Source organism: Stegostoma tigrinum, chromosome 38 (assembly GCF_030684315.1).
Source record: "Stegostoma tigrinum isolate sSteTig4 chromosome 38, sSteTig4.hap1, whole genome shotgun sequence".
NCBI lineage: Eukaryota > Metazoa > Chordata > Chondrichthyes > Orectolobiformes > Stegostomatidae > Stegostoma > Stegostoma tigrinum.
In genome coordinates this window covers 8,292,420-8,310,609 of record NC_081391.1, presented here as the reverse complement: position 1 = coordinate 8,310,609, position 18,190 = coordinate 8,292,420, and the positions used below count along the sequence as shown (strand labels likewise).

The following is an 18,190-nucleotide window of genomic DNA, read 5'->3' as shown; positions in this document are numbered from 1 at the left end:
AGACCCTAACCTTTTCTTAATTTAAAGGCCAGTGTCAGGCATGGCATTCTGGATGCTATTACACTGATTAAACTACCAGGCTTGAAGCAAAAGGTGCAATTCACGCGCTATTGTTAAAATACCCAAAACCTTTCTTTTGTTTGTAAGTTAACAGCATGGGAAGACTTAGAATGACAGATTATTTAACTACTAAACAGCAACTACTCTGATATACTAACATCCCATAAACACACCCTTGGCAAAAACAAATAGATTGTCTCACATGCAATTCTCGCAAAAGGAAGAGAAAAACCTCACTGGCTAATCTAGTTTGCCCACATTCATCTTCCCAATGCTTTTTCTAAACCACCAACACTCCACTTCATGTGGCCTACTTTATTCGTGAAAACACCAGAGCTTTTCTACTTCTCTTTTCCCCTTATGGGTTTCCTTTTGACCTTGTGGTAAACCCTTTTTACCTCTTCAAGGAAATCTCCTTTTGCTTCTCACCAAGATGATTTCTCTTTCCCCCAATTTCAATCCCTTACAGAAACTGATATCTCATAAATTCTGATGATGGGGGTGGTACAGTGGCCCAGTGGTTAGCACTGCTGCCTCACAGTGCCACGGACCCAGGTTTGATTCCACCCTCAGGTGACTGCCTGTGTGGAGCTTGCACGTTCTCCTGCCTTCATAGGTTTCTTCCAGGTACTCCAGTTTCCTCCCACAGTCAAAGAATGTGGTTAGGTGGATTGGCAATGCTAAAGTGCCCACGATGTGCAGGTTAGGTGGATTAGCCATGGGAAATGCAGGGTTACAGGGATGGGGGTGGGTCAGCATAGGATGGTCTTTAGAGGGTCAGTACGGATTTGACAGAGATTCTGACTCTACTTCAGGAGATGAACTATTGAACTCCAGCGAAATAATCACCCAAGGGGGTCATACATCTGATCCATTTTCAATGCCCTTATCCACCTAAAGTCACTTTGTCTGACGCTTTCAAACTCAGATGTGTACTTGACCACGTTCCCTCCTTAGATTCCCGAAACATCGTCTGTAGGCTTCTGGTACTAGCTCACATGCACTTAAAATGGCTTTTCTCACTTCATCATACTCCCCAAATACCTCCTTTGGTGGTGACACAAATACTTCATTCGCTCTACCTACAAACTTTGTTTGGATCAACAATACCTACATGACCACTAGGCATTTCAATTGTTTAGCCACTTTCTCAAATGAAATGAAAAACTCTTCGACACACTTCTCAAACTTAGACACTGCTTGAACATACTTAAAACAGACCCCCAGGCCATTGGCTTCAATGAGACTGCTCTCCATTACGTCCTCATCACTACTCCTACCTTCCACCTCTACCTCTGCAATTTTAAGTTGACTTTGGAGTTTTCAGTTTCAACCTCTGAAGTTCAAAAACTCTTTCTCCCTTTTTTCCCACTAGGGCCATCCTTTTCTTTTTTCATTCTGCCACGACTATTCTTTCCTTTTCTTTTTCCTCTGTTTCATTTCCTTTTCTCTTGCTATTGCCTCTAACTCAAGCTACTTCATTTGCAAGTGAATTTTAGCCATTTCCAATTATTCTGACTGCATTCCAGGCAATTGTAAATGTTGCACTATTCTCACAATTATTTTGCCTTTCCTCATAGACACAGACAACGCCAACTTGTTTGCCAATTCTAAATATTTTGCCTTGCTCACTTTCTGTAAAACACCCAAAATGACATTTTCCACCCCCGAGAAACAATTAATGATTGAGACCCATGACCACATAAGGCACAGCCTGTTTAAACCAAATACAACATCCAGATTAAGGGAATAAAGCCAAACATCCAACACTCACTGCCTTTGAGTTCAATAACCCTAAATCTCTGGAATTAGAGATTTATATCCTGGCAAAGAGGCCCCAATTAGTTAAAAAAAAACTCTCAAAACATTTCAAGGAGAAAGCCCAATCCTAACTTTTCCTTATTTTAATAAGCAAGTGCCAGATGTTGGGTTCTGAATGCAATTAGATTGGTAAAGCTGCCAGGCTTGAAGCGAAACACACTTTATTCGTAAACTACAGTTAAAATACAAACAGGAGGAAGAATTTGAATAATTTAACACTATTGGAAAACTTGACAGACTGTTAGATCAATTACTAAACAGCAACTACCCCAATATAGTAACATCCCATAAACACTCACCCTTGGCAAAGACAAATTCAGTAAACTTCCAGCAGCAGGAAGTGAACTCCAGTGCTTAAACTGTAAGGGAGAGGGGTAAATAGAAAAAAGAAAGAGTTTCCGCATCTAGCTTCAAGACCCCAGCAACTGCTGAAAGCTAGAAATAAAAGTCCTGGTTCTGTGGAAACATGACCCCACCCATTCAGGCTGTTTCTTTTGTTTTAGCTTAAAACCACAACCAACCCCAAGGCCTCACAAGCTGTTACTTTATTGGCTTTCAGCAGACTGCTGGGCACCTCAACAACACTCTCCATTGAAAAAAAAAGTCAAAGCCATATTATTGCCATTTGCAGCAATAAATTACCCAATATCCATGGTCAAGGAAGATACTTCACTCGCAAAACTTTTTTTTCTAGTTTGCCCCTTTTTAAAATTAACCTGTCTCAGTACATGCACGGCACACATATTTAATCTCTTGGGGTAATGTTTTATCTCTGGAGAATGTAATTCATTTGAGGAGCACTATTGAATTGGTAACTGATGTTGATGATTTTTTGTCATTGTCAAGGAATGCTGAACCACTGGTACCAATGGTCATTCGGATAAATCCCAAGTTACTGACAGCATTAAGCATTTGTCCTCCAACTTGCTCCCCAAAAGGCCCAAAGTAAAAATTTGGTTATCAATCATTTCACCTTGACTTTGTCTCACTCATTTCTGATACAACTTCATTAGGTTTCAATTGGCTCTTAGAAGAGTAGTTTGGTTTTACCATGACAGTCGTCTTTGAACTAGAATACTTCAAATCCCTTCAATTAGGTACGTTTTTCACTCAAGGATTGCCTTGTATGATTGACCGTACATGCTGTTGAATTTCCCAGGTACTTAGGAAGTGGCTGAATTCTTCAACTGAAAATTATGACTCAATGTCGCTCATCACAATGTTTAGAATACCATAGCAACTAAAGTGTGTTATCTCACATCTACAAACTCACCGGTAATCATTGAGAAAAGTTGGCTGAATTCCCAGTAGGCAGAATAGTAGCTGGTAACAAGATAAGCAGCTTCTCTGAATGAGGAGAATTCTACTCCAAGCTTCATCCATGGTCTGCTGAGATGTCATGAGTCATAAGTGGCTCTTTAGTTTCGTATTCATTACAAGTTGATTTGATCCTATAATCTCATTATTCAGCTTTACCCAGGAGAACACTTCTCTGGTCTTTCTCAGACTAGACTCAATTCCCTGGTAGTTTACACAGATGCACTTACAGTCATATAATCATACAGCACGGAAACAGACCCTTCAGCCCAACCAGTTCACACCAAGCATGATCCCAAACTAAGCGAGTCCCACCTACCTAAGGTTGGCCCACATCCTTCCAACATTTCCTATTCATGCACTTATCTAAATGCCTTTTCAAAACTGTAACTGTACCTGCATCCACCACTTCCTCTCGAAGTTCATTTCACACATGAGCACTGTTAAAAACAAAATGTCTTCATGCCTTTCTCCAAAGTCTTGAAATTCCTATGCTCCAGTGAAAAAAGTCCCAGCCTATCCAGGATAACACAGTGTAGAGCTGGATGTGCACAGCAGGCCAAGCAGCATCAGAGGAGCAGGAAAGCTGACGTTTCGGGTCGAGACCCCTCTTCAGAAATGGGGGAGGGGAAGGGGATTCTGAAATAAATTGGGAGAGAGTGGGAGGTGGATAAAGGAGAAGATAGGTAGAGAGGTGACAGGCGGGGTAGGAGCCAGTAAAGGTGAGTGTAGGTAGGGAGTTAGGGAGGGATACGTTGGTCCAGGGAGGACAGACAGGTCAAGGAGGCAGGATGAGGTTAGTGGGTGGGAGGAATGGTTAAGAAGGCAGGGATGAGCTGGGCTGGTTTTGGGATGCGGTCGGGGGAGGGGAGATTTTGAAGCTTGTGGTGAAGTCCACATGGGAACCCTGCAGCCCAAGGGTATCAAAACAAAATAGGAGATGCTGTTCCTGCAGCTTTCAGACGGTATCATTGTGGCAAAGCAGCAGGCCGAGGATGGACATGCTGTCCAAGGAGTGCGACTGGGAGGTGTAGTTGTTTGTTGCAAACCGAGTGTGGGTGTTCCACAAAGCGGTCCCCAAACCTCCACTTGGTTTCCCTGATGTACAAGAGGCCACGACGGGAATAGCGGATACAGTAAACCACATTAGCAGATGTGCAGGTGAACATCTGTTTGACGTGGAAGGTCTTCTTGGGCCTGGGATGGGGGTGAGGGAGGAGGTACAACACCTTCCTCGGTTGCAGGGAAAAGTGCCAGGGGTGGTGGGGCTGGAGGGGAGTGTAGAGCGGACAAGGGAGTCACGGGGAGAGTGGTCCCTCCAGAAAGCAGATAAGGGTGGGGAGGGAAAAAAAATGTTTTTGGTGGTGGGGTAGGATTGCAGATGGCAGAAGTATCAGAGGATGACACGTTGGATTCGGAGGTTGGTGGGGTGGTATGTGAGGACGAGGGGGATTCTGTTTTGGTTCTTATTGAGGGGACGGGGTGTGACAGACGAGTTGCAGGAATTGCAAGAAACATGGTCAAGGGCATTTTTGACTACTGTGGAGGGGAAGTTGCAGTCCTTGAAAAATAAAGACATTGGTAATGTCCGGAAGTAGAATGTCTCATCTCAGGAGCAGATGCGACGGAGGCGAAGGAATTGGGAATAGGGGATGGCCTTTTTGCAGGAAGGTGGGTGGGAAGAGGTGTATTCTAGGTAGCTGTGCGAGTCGGTAGGCTTGAAATGGATCTCAGTTTCCAGGTGGATTCCAGAGACGGAGACAGAGGTCCAGGAAGGAGAGAGAGGTATCACAGGTGGTCCAGGTGAACTTAAGGTTGGGGTGGAAGGTGTTAGTGAAGTGGACGATCTGTTCGAGCTCCTCGTGGGAGCACGTGGCGGCACTGATACAGTCTCAATGTAACTGAGGAAGAGATGGGGGATAGGGCCAGCGTAGCCTTGGAAGAGAGATTGTTCCATGTATCCTACAAAGAAGCAGGCATAGCTTGGGCCCATCCCCTTTCCCTCCTCCATCTCTCAACCCGAAATGCCAGCTTTCCTCTGATGCTGCATGGCCTGTGTTCATCCAGCTCTACACCTTGTTATCTCAGATTCTCCAGCATCGGCAGTTCCTATTATCTCTCCCCAGCCTCACCTTATAACAAACCTCTTCTGAACTCTCTCCAGCTTAATAATATGCTTCCAATTGTAGGGTGACCAGAATGGGACGTAATACTCCAGAACAGGCCCCAAGTCCTGTAAAACCTCAATGTGCCATCTCAATACTCAAAAGATCACAGCAATGAAAGCGAGCGTCTGTTTTCCTTTTCCTTTCAGAATAATGACTATTTGCTTTGTACAGGAAGCCAAGCTCTTAACTTCCGTTTGCCCAGTACTCCTTAATAGCAACAGGCCTATCGTTGGTGTTGTCAAGCAACCCTTTTGTAATTACTTCTTACAGCTCTTGGAAAGTTGCAAGATTTGCTTCATGATTTGAGCAAGATGCTTGTCATTCAAAGTTTAATATCTTTGTGCCTCTGGAAGATATCACAATTTCAGTACTGATTTCCTCAGCTTGACTCATAGGAAGTGCTACTCTTGACAGCACATCAACATACATCTGTTTCCCTTACTTGTACTTCACAGATGACATCCCCGCAAAGGATTTAACAAACCATGCAGGTGCTTTGGAATAGCTAGAAGCATTTTGAGAATGCTTTAAAAAGCGCAACACAGTCAGATTTCATGGTGTGAGATAGTGGGAACTGCCGATGCTGGAGAATCTGAGACAACAAGGTGTAGAGCTAGATGAACACAGCAGGCCAAGCAGCATCAGAGGAGCAGGAAAGCTGATGTTTCAGGCCTGGATTCTTCTTCAGAACAGGGGGCTGAAATCCCCGCCTCTTTGACTTGTCTGTGTTCCTTCCACCTACCTTCTCCTTTATCCATCTTCTAACCCCTTCCCCCTCTCTCCCTATTTATTTCAGAATCCCCTCCCCTGTTTCTGAAGGAGTGTCTAGACCCAAAGCTTCAGCTTTCCTGCTCCTCTGATGCGGCTTGGCCTGCTGTGTTCATCCAGCTCTACACCTTGTAGTCTCAACTTTTATGGTTACTTTGTTTCACACAAATTTTCAGAGACAATAGCTAGGGACTTACTCAATCTGATCACTACATCTTTCAGTTTGCATTAATGCCCTGAATATAAATTCAACTGATTGACCTGGCCACTCAAGAGTTGCTGTAAGTGCAACTTCACTGGCATCATATTTCAAGGTGACATTGATTTAAAACAATTAGTACACCAATCAAGAATTGCTTCCTGTGCCCCCATCCACTGCATATCCTTAGCAGAGAGCTTGCGCAGAGTTTGACACTCTTGATATCAGAAATTGTGCAAAAATCTTTGGGAAATAAATCACATGTGAAACAAATCATTGCACCACTTTCACATAATGTTGCTTGATGCACCTCTGCTAAAGTTTCCAGCTTGGTCAGGATCTGGGCAAATTTCTTTTGCTGTCAGTATATGATCGACTTTAGGCATTTTTAAATGCATATATTTTCTCGTTCAGCTTCAGGTTTATCTGGTGAGCTCTCTTTCTCTCTCCAGCAGTTACAATTGATTCTGAACATGATTTGTGTTCCACTGTTTTTCCAAATCTGTAGAAGTTTCACTCTGGGAGGACACTGACTGTCAGTGCTGCCCTTAGTGATAGCATTTCCATTGCTCTGGAAAAATAAGTGGCATGCAAAACAATCTGCTTTGTCTGAATGGAGTCTGGAACATGTTGGTAAATTGCTACTTTCATTCTGATTCATCTGGTAAACATGCTTTATATAGAAGGGTAGTGAAGCCCTTTGTCTTAGAAAATTGAGGCAAAATTTTTACACTAGTTGGCACGGGATAGAGAGATCACATCTAATCTTTATGGTGACCCGTTAGATCTCTAAAGGATTTTCACTGCTACCAGGCTCCTAATTCAGTCTGTACGAGTTCTCACTTTCTCATTCACGCCTTTCCTTTTCAGCTCCTTTATCTTGTCTCCCAGGTTAGTGTAGAGACGGCGAGAACTCCCGTCAATCAAACTCTCAGTCTCATCTAATCTGTAATTAACATTCCCCAAAGAGACACTCAGGATCTGTAAAAACATTTAATGTTTTAGGATCTGCTGACAGTTAGCAGCTTAGTGACTTTCAAAACACAAATTGCTTCTGGTACATGTAGAGCTACCAGCTTTCGATTTGCTTCAGCCAGGACGAGTGAATTTTGCTTTGCATCTGCTCCCTACAACTCCATATTTTCCATCTCCTCATTGCATTGGATGCTCAGATTCATTTGTCCTTTTGGGATGAATATCATTCTATCATACTTTGGCTTAGAGGGCTTCATTTCTGGGTCACCAACTTTAAGACAATTCATTAGAAGTCTTTGAAACTCATGATGTATTAGTTCTATCTGGTAGTGCATATGCATTTGATGCTCTCCTACATCAGTCATCATTCGAACTGATGTAAACTGTTGTAGGGTATGGAGTTTTTTTTTCTAGGTAAAAACATCTCATCTTTCCCCAGTAACCAGCTACCTGGGCTCGCTGTGCTTTATTTTCCTAGCTAAGCCCTTATGGAAAAGTGATTCAGCTACAAATAACTAGAACATTGCTTTGCCCACTCTGAACATGCTCGATTTTCATTCGAGTGGAATCCTGTGCAATATTTGATTTGATTTGATTTGATTTATTATTGCCACATGTACCTAGGTGCAGTGAAAAGGTTTGTTTTGCATATAGTACAGACAGATCATACCACACAAGGATCATAGGGTGATTGAACAAAGCGAGGAATACAAAGTTACCGCTGTAAAGAAGGTGCACAAAAAAATCATTAGAATAACTGCAAGGAAGAAGCTGTTCTTGAACCTGATTGTACATGTGTTTAAGCTTTTGTATCTTCTGCCTGATGGAGGAGGTTGGATGAGAACATAACTGGAGTGGGAAGGGTCTTTGATTATATTGGCTGCCTTTCTGGTACAGTGAGAAGTGTAGATGGAGTCTGTATCTTTGGGCTTGTTCTGTTGTCCCATATATATTTTTGTAATTTTTAAAAAGATCTTGTCTGGCCTGGAACGTCTCAGCAAGGAGAACAGATGAAGCTTTGCACTATAATACATTCTAGTTAATGACTGACAACCCGAGAGCTTCGCCAGTCAATAGTTTTCTTGAGAATTTCTCCTGTCTCAGGAGATATGCTCTCTCAGCAGGATCTCTTATAACTAAAGGAATATTACCTCTGAGCAGGTCATCTTCCAATTGAGTAAAACGCTCAGGGTTTATCCAGTTGTGACAGTATTGTTCCGTGTGTGACAACAGGTCTGCCTCTACTAAAGCTCTGATATCGAACATATACCATGCATAAGTAACATTACAAAGGTTCACAGAGTGTCTTCAAATCTTTCCTGGCTGAGTTCCCTGCTCCTCAGGATGCAGTATAAGTCATAGCACGTTTTGCCACAGAGTGGAAAAATTCCACTTCAGTCTCTTATTGCCTGTCATTTCCACAGCAGCAGCAGAGTGGAAATTCACAACCATTGTGAGTCACCCAACATTTCAAAAGAAGTTACACACTGTGGTTTTTGATGCTTCCTTGCTTTTTTAAGTTCTCTCTGAAGACCAGCACAACTTCAGTTGGCCATTTCTGACATCACGTTTGAAGTAATGTGTTTTTTCTGACTGCCACAAACTAAAATGAATCCAGTACAGCAGAAGTGGAGACCACATAACTATGACAAGTTCTAGTACGTATGTACAGTTGTCCTTCTCTAAGCAGGAAGAATAGGATTAGTTAAAAACGGAGCGGGAAGAATGACAACAGACAAGTTGCCTGAAAAAAAAGGGGCATGTCAGCCAATGTTAAAAATAATATCACAGTTCTTCAGCAAGCTCATGTTACCGAGTGTACAAAAACCTCCAAACCTCTACAACAACACATTCATTTTACCACACAATACATAATGGAGCCTGCTTCAAGCAGTGGTTGTATAGTAAACTCAATCATAGGTTTGATTTCCATTTGGATAGAGAGGCTGGTTAAAAAGACATTTGACACATATGCCTTCATTCTCAATCCTTTCAGTATAGAAACTGGGAAGCCATTTAAGGTTGTACAGGACATTGTTGAGTCACTTATGGAGTACTGTTCAGTTCTGATCCTCCAGGAAGGATATTATTAAGTTGGAGAGTGTTCAGAAGAGATTCACTTGGAAGTTGCTGGATATGGAAGGTTTAACTTATAAAGAAAGGCTGGGACTTTTTTACTGGAGTGTTCAAGGCTGAGAGGTGACCTTATAGAAGTTTATAAAATCATGAGGGGTATAGACAGGATAGATATCTTCCCTAGGATAGGGGATTTCAAGGCTAAGGAGCACATTTTAAAGGTGAAAGCAGAGGGATTTAAAAGAGACATGGGGGCATTTTTTTTGTTTGACACAGAGGGTGGCTCGCATGTGGAATGAGCTTCCCGAGGAAGCAGTGGATGTAGGCACAATTACAACATTTAAAAGATATTTGGGTAAGTAAACGAATAGGAAAGGTTTGCAGGGATATGGGCCAGGAGCAGGCAGGTGGGACTAGTCTAGCTAGGGATTAGTGTAGACTGGTTGGACTGTGCTGAATGACTCCATGAAGAAAATGATCCCGCAAAACAGGTTTCGTAGGGAGATCAGACTCGAAGTGTGATTTTCTTACTTCTGTCCAGAGTTATGGCCAGACTGGCTGAGAATTGTTTCAGTACGGGTTTCTCTATTGGGAGAGGGTCCAGTCAGAAGGCAAGGTTTTCTTCAAACAGAATTTCTTTACATGATACACATGATGAACTGGTCTTAGATGTCTCTGCCTGAAACTGCTCCGACTCCAACCTTCTGGCAGACTCCCTTTCACTTGGCTGCAGAATAGCACGCCCTAAGCTAAGCTTAGAGATTCCACACACAACTGGCGTGTCAACAGAGACTTCTGTTTCAGAAGCTACTGCATTCCATGAACTTCAGAGACCCCTTACTGAGGTTTATAAAATCACGAGGGGTCAGGATTGGGTAAATAGCCAAGATCTTTTTACAAGGGTAGGGGAGTCCAAAACTAGATGGCACAGATTTAAGGTGGGAGGGGAAAGATTTAAAATGATAACTTTTTCATGCAGACAGTGGTGTGCGTATGGAAGGAGCTGCCAGATGAAGTGGTGGAAACTGGTACAAATTTCGAACGTTTAAAAGGCATCTGGATGTGTGTATGAATAGGAAGGGTTTAGAGGGATATGGGCCAAATGCTGGCAAATGGGACTAGATTAATTTAGGATATCTGGTTGGCATGGGTGAGTTGGACCAAAAGATCTGTTTCTATAATGTACATCTCTACGACTCCAGGTCTACCCAGTACAAAAAAAAAGGGACAGCATAGCTACTGAACGTCACAATTATATTGCATATCTCATGGGTCACATCTGTATTTTCCTTAAATAATCTCTCTCCCCAAGTATTTTCTTCAAGATGGTGTCAGGCAATGGTGGTGGGGGTAACAAAATACCATTTCCTCATCCCAGCCTTGGAGTCTCCCTAATCAAACAATACAAATTTGGTCAACAGACCCCATGACCCATGCACACCAATGCATTAATGACCACACCCAGTGTCAAAAATATTTTGCTCTCGTGTGCATCATACCGCTCCTGCCAGCAACACTCACAAAGAATGTCTCATGTCACTGGCTCCACATTAACTACAATCCAGAGGTCTGTGGCTTGATGGCTTGGTTAATGGTTTCTATATGTGGCACTACCGCTCCTCCCAAACCCACAGTCCATGAAATCACTTCACACCAAATAAGAAAAAACAAGAGGCCAGTGAAGGAGTAAACATCGTTCACCTGATGGGACATCTCCCAGAGAAAGATTTAACGACTTCTTTGCAAATGGAAAAAAAATCATAACTGTTGCGGTGCAGGAGGCCGTTCAGCCCATCATGCCCAGTTCTATTTGCCGAGTGCCAATCAATATCGTCATCTAACAATGGTTTGCATTTTATTTCGAGTCCTCAAAGTGATAAAAAGTATCCTGAGTCATTTCACAGGAGGACAATATCTCTGTGCCACAGATGATGATATTAGGACGGGTAATTTAAAAATAAATTCAGGGCAAGTTAAAGTAGTATCAGAGACGGAGAGAGAGAGCGCAAGGCAGAGGGGTTTAGGGACGAAATTCCAGGACTTAGCATCCAACCAATCTGTAGACAGAGCCATTAATGGCAAAGCAAAGGAAGTGGGAGGAATGATCAAGAGGCCAGAGTCCAAGGAACAGCAAGTTCTTTGAGGGTTTTAGCTTATTTAAACGTAACCAATCACAAACACAGCCAAACATGCGTCAGTCATAAAGCACTCAGTCTGCATCTTACCTTGGGATTTCCTGATTCAGGCAACACAGTGAGGAACAGGCTGGAGGCTGAGGGCTCTCTGCTCTGTTTTCCAGCAAAGCGCTTGCCAGATTGTGACCAATGTAACTAACCCTGCCAAAGTAAATGGCATTTAAAAACCATGAGTGGAGATTGAGCCCTTGATCACTGGTCAAAACAACTGAAATCTGAGCTCCAACAGCACACATGGATTCTCATTCAAAGAGGAAGTGTTCTGGGGGCAGGGTGATGTTGAATCAGGAACTTCTTTGGGATTGGTAGTGTTCACCGACAAAAGGGCCTAGTAAACTCAGCTGGAGGGGCATTACATACCATGCTTATTACATCAAGAATACATTAATTTCATTGCAATTAGTGCATATTTTCAACATTGTCATCTAAAGGACTTTAACCCAAATCTCTGCATGAGCCCCACACCACACCCCCCCTAACAAACTAAACAAGCAAGATCAGGAGTGGAGGGAGGGGGGCAGAAAGAGAGGGAGGGGGCACAGGAGGGAGGGGCTGATCTTCCAGCAAACCCCTGCACAATTACTTTTTTTTGCATTTGGGGATCAGCTTGGGTAACCAGGGTACGGGTCAAACAGTTGGGATGTTTTAGTTTTACCCAGAAACTCTAAGAAGAGGCAGACAGAGGGGGAAAGTAACTAATTGGAGCTGTTTCAGAGGGCCAGTAAGTGCACAATGGGCCGAAACATCCCCGGCTCATAGAACTCAATCCACACAGGCTGATCCCACCCAGGTCCTGTTCATTTCCAAAGGATATTCACTGTCTCAAAGCCAAGTTCCCAGTCAGACAGTAGATATAGTCTTGGCAGGACATTCATTTTCCACACAGCCCCCATTAGAGGGACTCCATCACCAGCTTTTACTGTTATGCCTGCTGTGAGTCTGTGAGACTAATCGCTGTGATCCAGTATCCTCCCTTTATTTCCAGGAAAGGGGAAATGTGTCAAACTGTGCTGATAGTTAATGTTATTTATTTTTGATAAACACAGAGGGAACACCAGAGTTTAATCATGAGGCTGAGTGCTAGTCGCATTCAAAAGGAGTCTATTAACAGCACAACAGGCTAACATTGTACAGAAAAGATAACAGCTACTTGGCAGCATGAGATGGTCCGGCCTGTGCTTTTATCTCCATTTCCTTTTATCTTGCTTTCTCCTGCTCCCTCTGACTGCTATGTACAATTCATCTGACTAAAAAGATACAGCCCTCAGCCACTTCCTCACCAGTCTCACCCTCATATTATACATAGAAACACAGAAGAAAGGAGCAGGAGGCCATTCAGCCCTGTGAGCCTGCTCTGCCATTCATCACAACCATGGCTGATTGTCCAACTCAATACTGCTTTCTCCCCATAACCTTCGATCCCGTTCAACCTAAGTGCTACATCTAGCCGCCTCTTCAATACATTCAACGTTTTGGCATCAACTACTTCCTGTGGTAATGAATTCCACATGCTCACCACTCTTTAGGTGAAGAAATCTCTCCTCATCTCCGTCCGAAATCATCTACCCCAAATTCTCATACTATGAATCCTGGATCTCAACACACTCGGCATCTGGAACGTCCTCCCTGCATCTACACTGTCCAGTCCTGTTAGAATTCCCTTCAAAACTTGCCAAGGAGTTTTCATCTTTTCACCACACACACTCCACTTCTACATAAAGTCACATGGCATAGAAACACACCCTTTGGCCTACCAAGAAAAAAAAACTAAATTGCATTAATCCCATTTACCTGCATTTGGCTCATAGCCAATGCCCTGGCATTGTAAGTACTCATCCACGAGTGCGAGAGAGCCTCTAGGTGAAAGAAATGGTTTTCCTTCAAATCTCCTCTACACCATTTGCTCCTCATCTTAAACTTATGCCCTCTGGCTTTCGACATGTCTGCCACAAGGAGAGATTTTCATGATGTATTCTTCTGGATATCAATCTGATCATCTCCAGACCTCCTCCAGTCCAAGGAAAGGAACCCAAGGTACTGCGTATGGGAATGAGCTGTCAGAGAAAGTCTAAGAGGCTGGTACAATTACAACATTGAAAAGGTATCCAGATGGCTATATGAATAGGAAGGATTTAAGAGGGATACGGGCCAAATGGAAGCAGATTAATTTAGAATACCTGAACAGTGTGAACAAGTTGGACCAAAGGGTTTGTTTCTGTACTATACAATTCTGTGACTCTTTGAAAACTAAACCAGTCTATTCAGTCTCTTTACATCCAAAGTAAAACCCTGGTGAATCTCCTCTGCACCCTCTCCAGTGTAATTGCGCCCTTTCAATAGCATGGTGACCAGAAGTGCACACAGTATTCCATCTGTAGCCTGGGCGGCACGGTGGCTCAGTGGTTAGCACTGCAGCCTCGCAGTGCCAGGGACCCAGGTTCAATTCCAGCCTCAGGTGACTGTCTGTGTGGAGTTTGCACGTTCTCCCCGTGTCTGCATGGGTTTCCTCTGGTGCTCCGGTTTCTTCCGGTGCTCCGGTTTCCTCCCACAGTCCAAAAGACGTGCAGGCTAGGTGGATTGGCCATGCTAAATTGCCCGTAGCGTTCAGGGGTGTGTGGGTTATAGGGGGACGGGTCTGGGTGGGATGCTTCAAGGGGCGGTGTGGACTTGTTGGACCAAACGGCCTGTTTCCACACTGTAGGGAATCTAATCTAACCAATGTTTTATACAAGACTTCCTCACTCATATTCAATGCCACAGCTAATGAAAGCAAGCATCCTATATGACTTCTTCACCACCCTGTCTACCTGTGCTGACATCTTTAGGGATTAATGGACTTGTACTCAAAAATTCCTTTGTTCCTTAGTATTCTCTCCAGGCCTACCACTCATTGTGTCTATCCTTCCCTTACTGGACCTCTCAAAATGTGGCACTTATCTGGATTACATTCCATCTGCCATTGTTCTGCCCAATTTATTACTGTTTTAGCAATCGTAGAATTATTGAATCCCTACAGTGCAGAAGCAGGCCATTAGGCCCATTGAGTCCACACTGATCCACAGCATGCCTGCAGCATTGCATTTCCCATGGCTAATCTACATAAACTAGTTAGCCCCAGACTCTATGGGCAAGTTAGCATGGCCAAGCCTCACATCTTTGGACCATGGGAGGAAATTGGAGCAAACCCACACAGACACAGGAAGTATGTGCAAACTCTACACAGACAGCCAGAGGGTGGAATTGAACCTGGGTCTTAGGAGCCATAAGGCAGCAGTGCTAACCACTGAACAACCATGCCAGCTATGGTAGCTGATGTAATTACATCAAATTGTTCTTTCACCCCCAAATGGTAACCTTGTTCCTGAAAAAAATATATTTCTGACGATTTCTGTCCCAAATCATGGCTGTCCATACAGTCTTCCTATGCTCCAAAAAATCCAAAACACAACCTTCTTTTTCTCCATAGCCATTCCTAACAGGTCAATGCTGGAAGACCAGGAAGTTCGTGTATCCTAAGAAATATTTAACCCTTCAAATGGTTATCTGGGTTGTTATCACATTTCTGATTTGTGGGAGCTTGCTGTGCATAAATTGGCTTCCGAATTCCCTCCAAGAACTACAGCTCAAAAAGTATTCATAGAGACGCACAGCATAGAAACAGACCCTTTCGTCCAACTCATCCATGATGATCAGGTACCCTAAATTAATCTAGTCCCATTTGCCAGCATTTGGCCCATATCCCTCAAAACCTATTTATGTACCCATCCAGATGACTTTTAAAATGTTGCAATTTATATCAGCCTCCAACACCTCTTCTAGCAGTTTATTCCAGACATGCACCACCCTCTGTGTGATAAGGTCACCTCTCAGTTGTCTTTTAAATCTTTCCCTTCTCACCTTAACTCTATACCCTCTAGTTTTGGACTCCCCTACTGTGAGGAATAGACCTTGACAATTCACCCTATCTATGTTCTTCATGATTTTATAAATCTCTCTAAAAGGTGACCTCTCAGCCTCCTATGCTGCAGGGAAAATAGCCTCTGCACGCTCAGCCTCGCCCTTTAGTTCAAGCCATCCAAACCCTGCAATATTTTTGCAAATCTTTTCTGAACTCTTATCAAGTTTTCATCGAGGTCATGAAAGGCGCTGCATAAATGCATCCTCTGCCTGTAACTAGTTGCTTAGGGAGCCTTAGAACACAAATGAGGCAGGTGGTGCAAGACATCAGGGAGCTCCCAGTCATCCTTAAATACCGCTTTGCGGCTTCATTACCAAACTGGTGAACACACAAAGCAAGCGGAAAATGCAGGAACCGAAAAAGTCTGACAAAACACTGACATCGCCGGAAAAAAAGTTTTGTGGCAGTGTTTCTGCCAGATGTTCCGAATTCATTGAGAGCAAAGGACAGCGACCGAGCATAATGCTGAGCGAGCAAAACCAATAGTCCCTATTATGAGTAAGTGACAGCGAGCTGGCTTCATGTGAAGACAGTATAACAGTGCTGTTGTGGGTAGGGTGGGGCTGAAAGGAATGAGTACATAAAGATATTTATGAATCAATCATAACTTTGAAGTCACGTTACTTGTAGTCCAGAAACCCAGGTTAATATTTTACAAACATCGGTTCAAATCCCGTGGTAAAATTTAAATTCAATTAGTAAGACCAGTTCTCATTGATTGTGATCACGGTGAATTATAGCTGAATTGTCATTGAAAATGCCAAATGGATCGCTGCTACCCTTTCCAGGGAAGGGCATCTGCTGTCGGTCAGATCTACGTGACTCCAGATCCCAAACATGTCGACTCATCTGCTGAGAGCAAAACCCCTCAATTCAACAGCAGATCGGAAATGGGACACTCCCCTAAAGAGCAAGTCGATATTTTCCCTAAACAACCCGTGTTATCAGGTTGTGAGATCAGGTTGGAGTTGAAACGGGGCCTCCTGGCTCAGAGATAGGAACGTTGCCACTGCACGAGTACTTTGAACCAGTAAAGAACGCGTTTGGTACCTACATTAGCTCACCATGTTTAGAACATTGTTGTTTAAAGAAAGTGGCTCCTGCATCTTGCCAGTTGAGCAAACTGGGCAGTCAACGGTTTGAGACTTCAACGGGGCCGCGCCAGGAGTCATGTAAATGCACGGCAGATGTATCAACTGAACGTATACAGATAATTGCAGCTGTGGCTAGAAAATGGAATGGGGTGGGTGTGTGGAGGGCGTGGGAGTATTCAGCCGCGAACGAAATCAGTCCGGATTTACCCTATAAATCTCAACATCTCCCTTCCCCCCCCCACCCTAAGTACCCAGCTCCGACCCCCTTCCCACGTCCCCAAATTCCTGCCACTGCGGGCGCTACAGGGTCAGTTTTTTTAAAGCCAAAAACATGCCTGATTCATAACATCTGGTTTAAGACTGACAGAAACTTTGCTTGCTTGCTGGCTGTCTAAATTTTTTTTTTGGGGGGGGGGTCGCTGAGGGTACTGTGCGCAGAAAAATAAATCTAGGAGAAAGAGGGTCGTTTGCGTATAGGTGGGTGGGGGCCGGGAGAAATCTTCCTATGTTCTTTAAAATCCTGGTAATATACAGAAGTAACTGACTCACCACGCCCATTCCCAGATTAGTTTAAAGTAAACGGTTCTGTCTTCACATTTTGTTACTCAAAAAAGACAAGCTGTTCTCAAAACGAATCGCAATTTTGACGGGGTGGGGGGTGTGGGCGAATTGTCTGTAAACCTACACTTTTAAAACGCGTAAAAAAATTGCATTCCTTGGTTGTTGGGTGTTAACTTCAACGGGGAGCAGACATACAATTTCTTAATTTTTTTGGGAGGGGGAAGATTAACTTTAAGGCGCCGTGAGATTTCAACTAAAATTGACATCAAAACAGCAAGCTCCTGAAACTGATCCAACAACAACTCCCCAAACTTTCTGAAGAGTTTCCAGTGACTTTTTTTTTGCTCCCCTCCCTCTCAAAATAAATTGATCGTTTTCAAAAAAGACAACAACAACACACACACATACATACATACTTTGGAAGGGGATCGAAGAGAGAGAGATAAATCTTTACCTGAATTCTCTGAAACTCTTAATCCGAGTTGTTCAGTACCAGCCTGGAAACAGACGATGTAAAATAACTAGTTCCCAGATTCAGGCGCCAACGCCCCTCCTTCACACTCACGACCGTCCCTAGCGCTTTAAAGAGACAGTCTCAACTTCTCTGTACAACTCTGAATGAGGAGCCTGAATGTTGAAAAAAAGTGCTTGTTTACTCGCCTGTTTGTTTATTATGATTGCGAGATTTTTGCTTTTAAAAGAAACAAGAGCTAATAGCGATGGGTCAGGAGGTCACTGGGTTTGAACAGCTAAACCAAGTCACACATACCGGTCTGGGATGACCGCCCCCTCTTGCCGTCTCGGATTAAAGTAAAACGTTTCCACACCACGTTTGGCAAAGAATTTTGTTTTTCACTATATTCTTTCACGGATGTTGCTGGCCTTCCGTGCCGCCATTCCCTTATTGGCCTTGAACTGATTGGCTTGCTGGGCCGTTTCCGAGACAAAAAGAAACAGAAATTGCTGGAGAAACTCAGCAGATCAATGGAGAGGAAGCA

At 43.5% G+C, this 18,190-nt stretch overlaps 1 protein-coding gene across 2 annotated transcripts in view; it reads right to left on the bottom strand.

The window, feature by feature from the left end:
- The window catches only part of LOC125447169 (peripheral myelin protein 22-like), a 52,873-nt gene extending 34,990 nt beyond the window's left edge, over positions 1 to 17,883 (bottom strand). The window contains exon 1 of one of the 2 annotated variants that reach the window (XM_048521360.2): positions 17,647 to 17,883. The gene's annotated coding sequence lies outside the window, so the exon portion shown is untranslated. Of the gene's footprint in view, positions 1 to 11,609; positions 11,704 to 17,646 lie in introns of those variants that run through there. The other variant, XM_059640464.1, reaches the window with a different exon arrangement.
- Between the last annotated feature and the right edge of the window lie 307 nt (positions 17,884 to 18,190).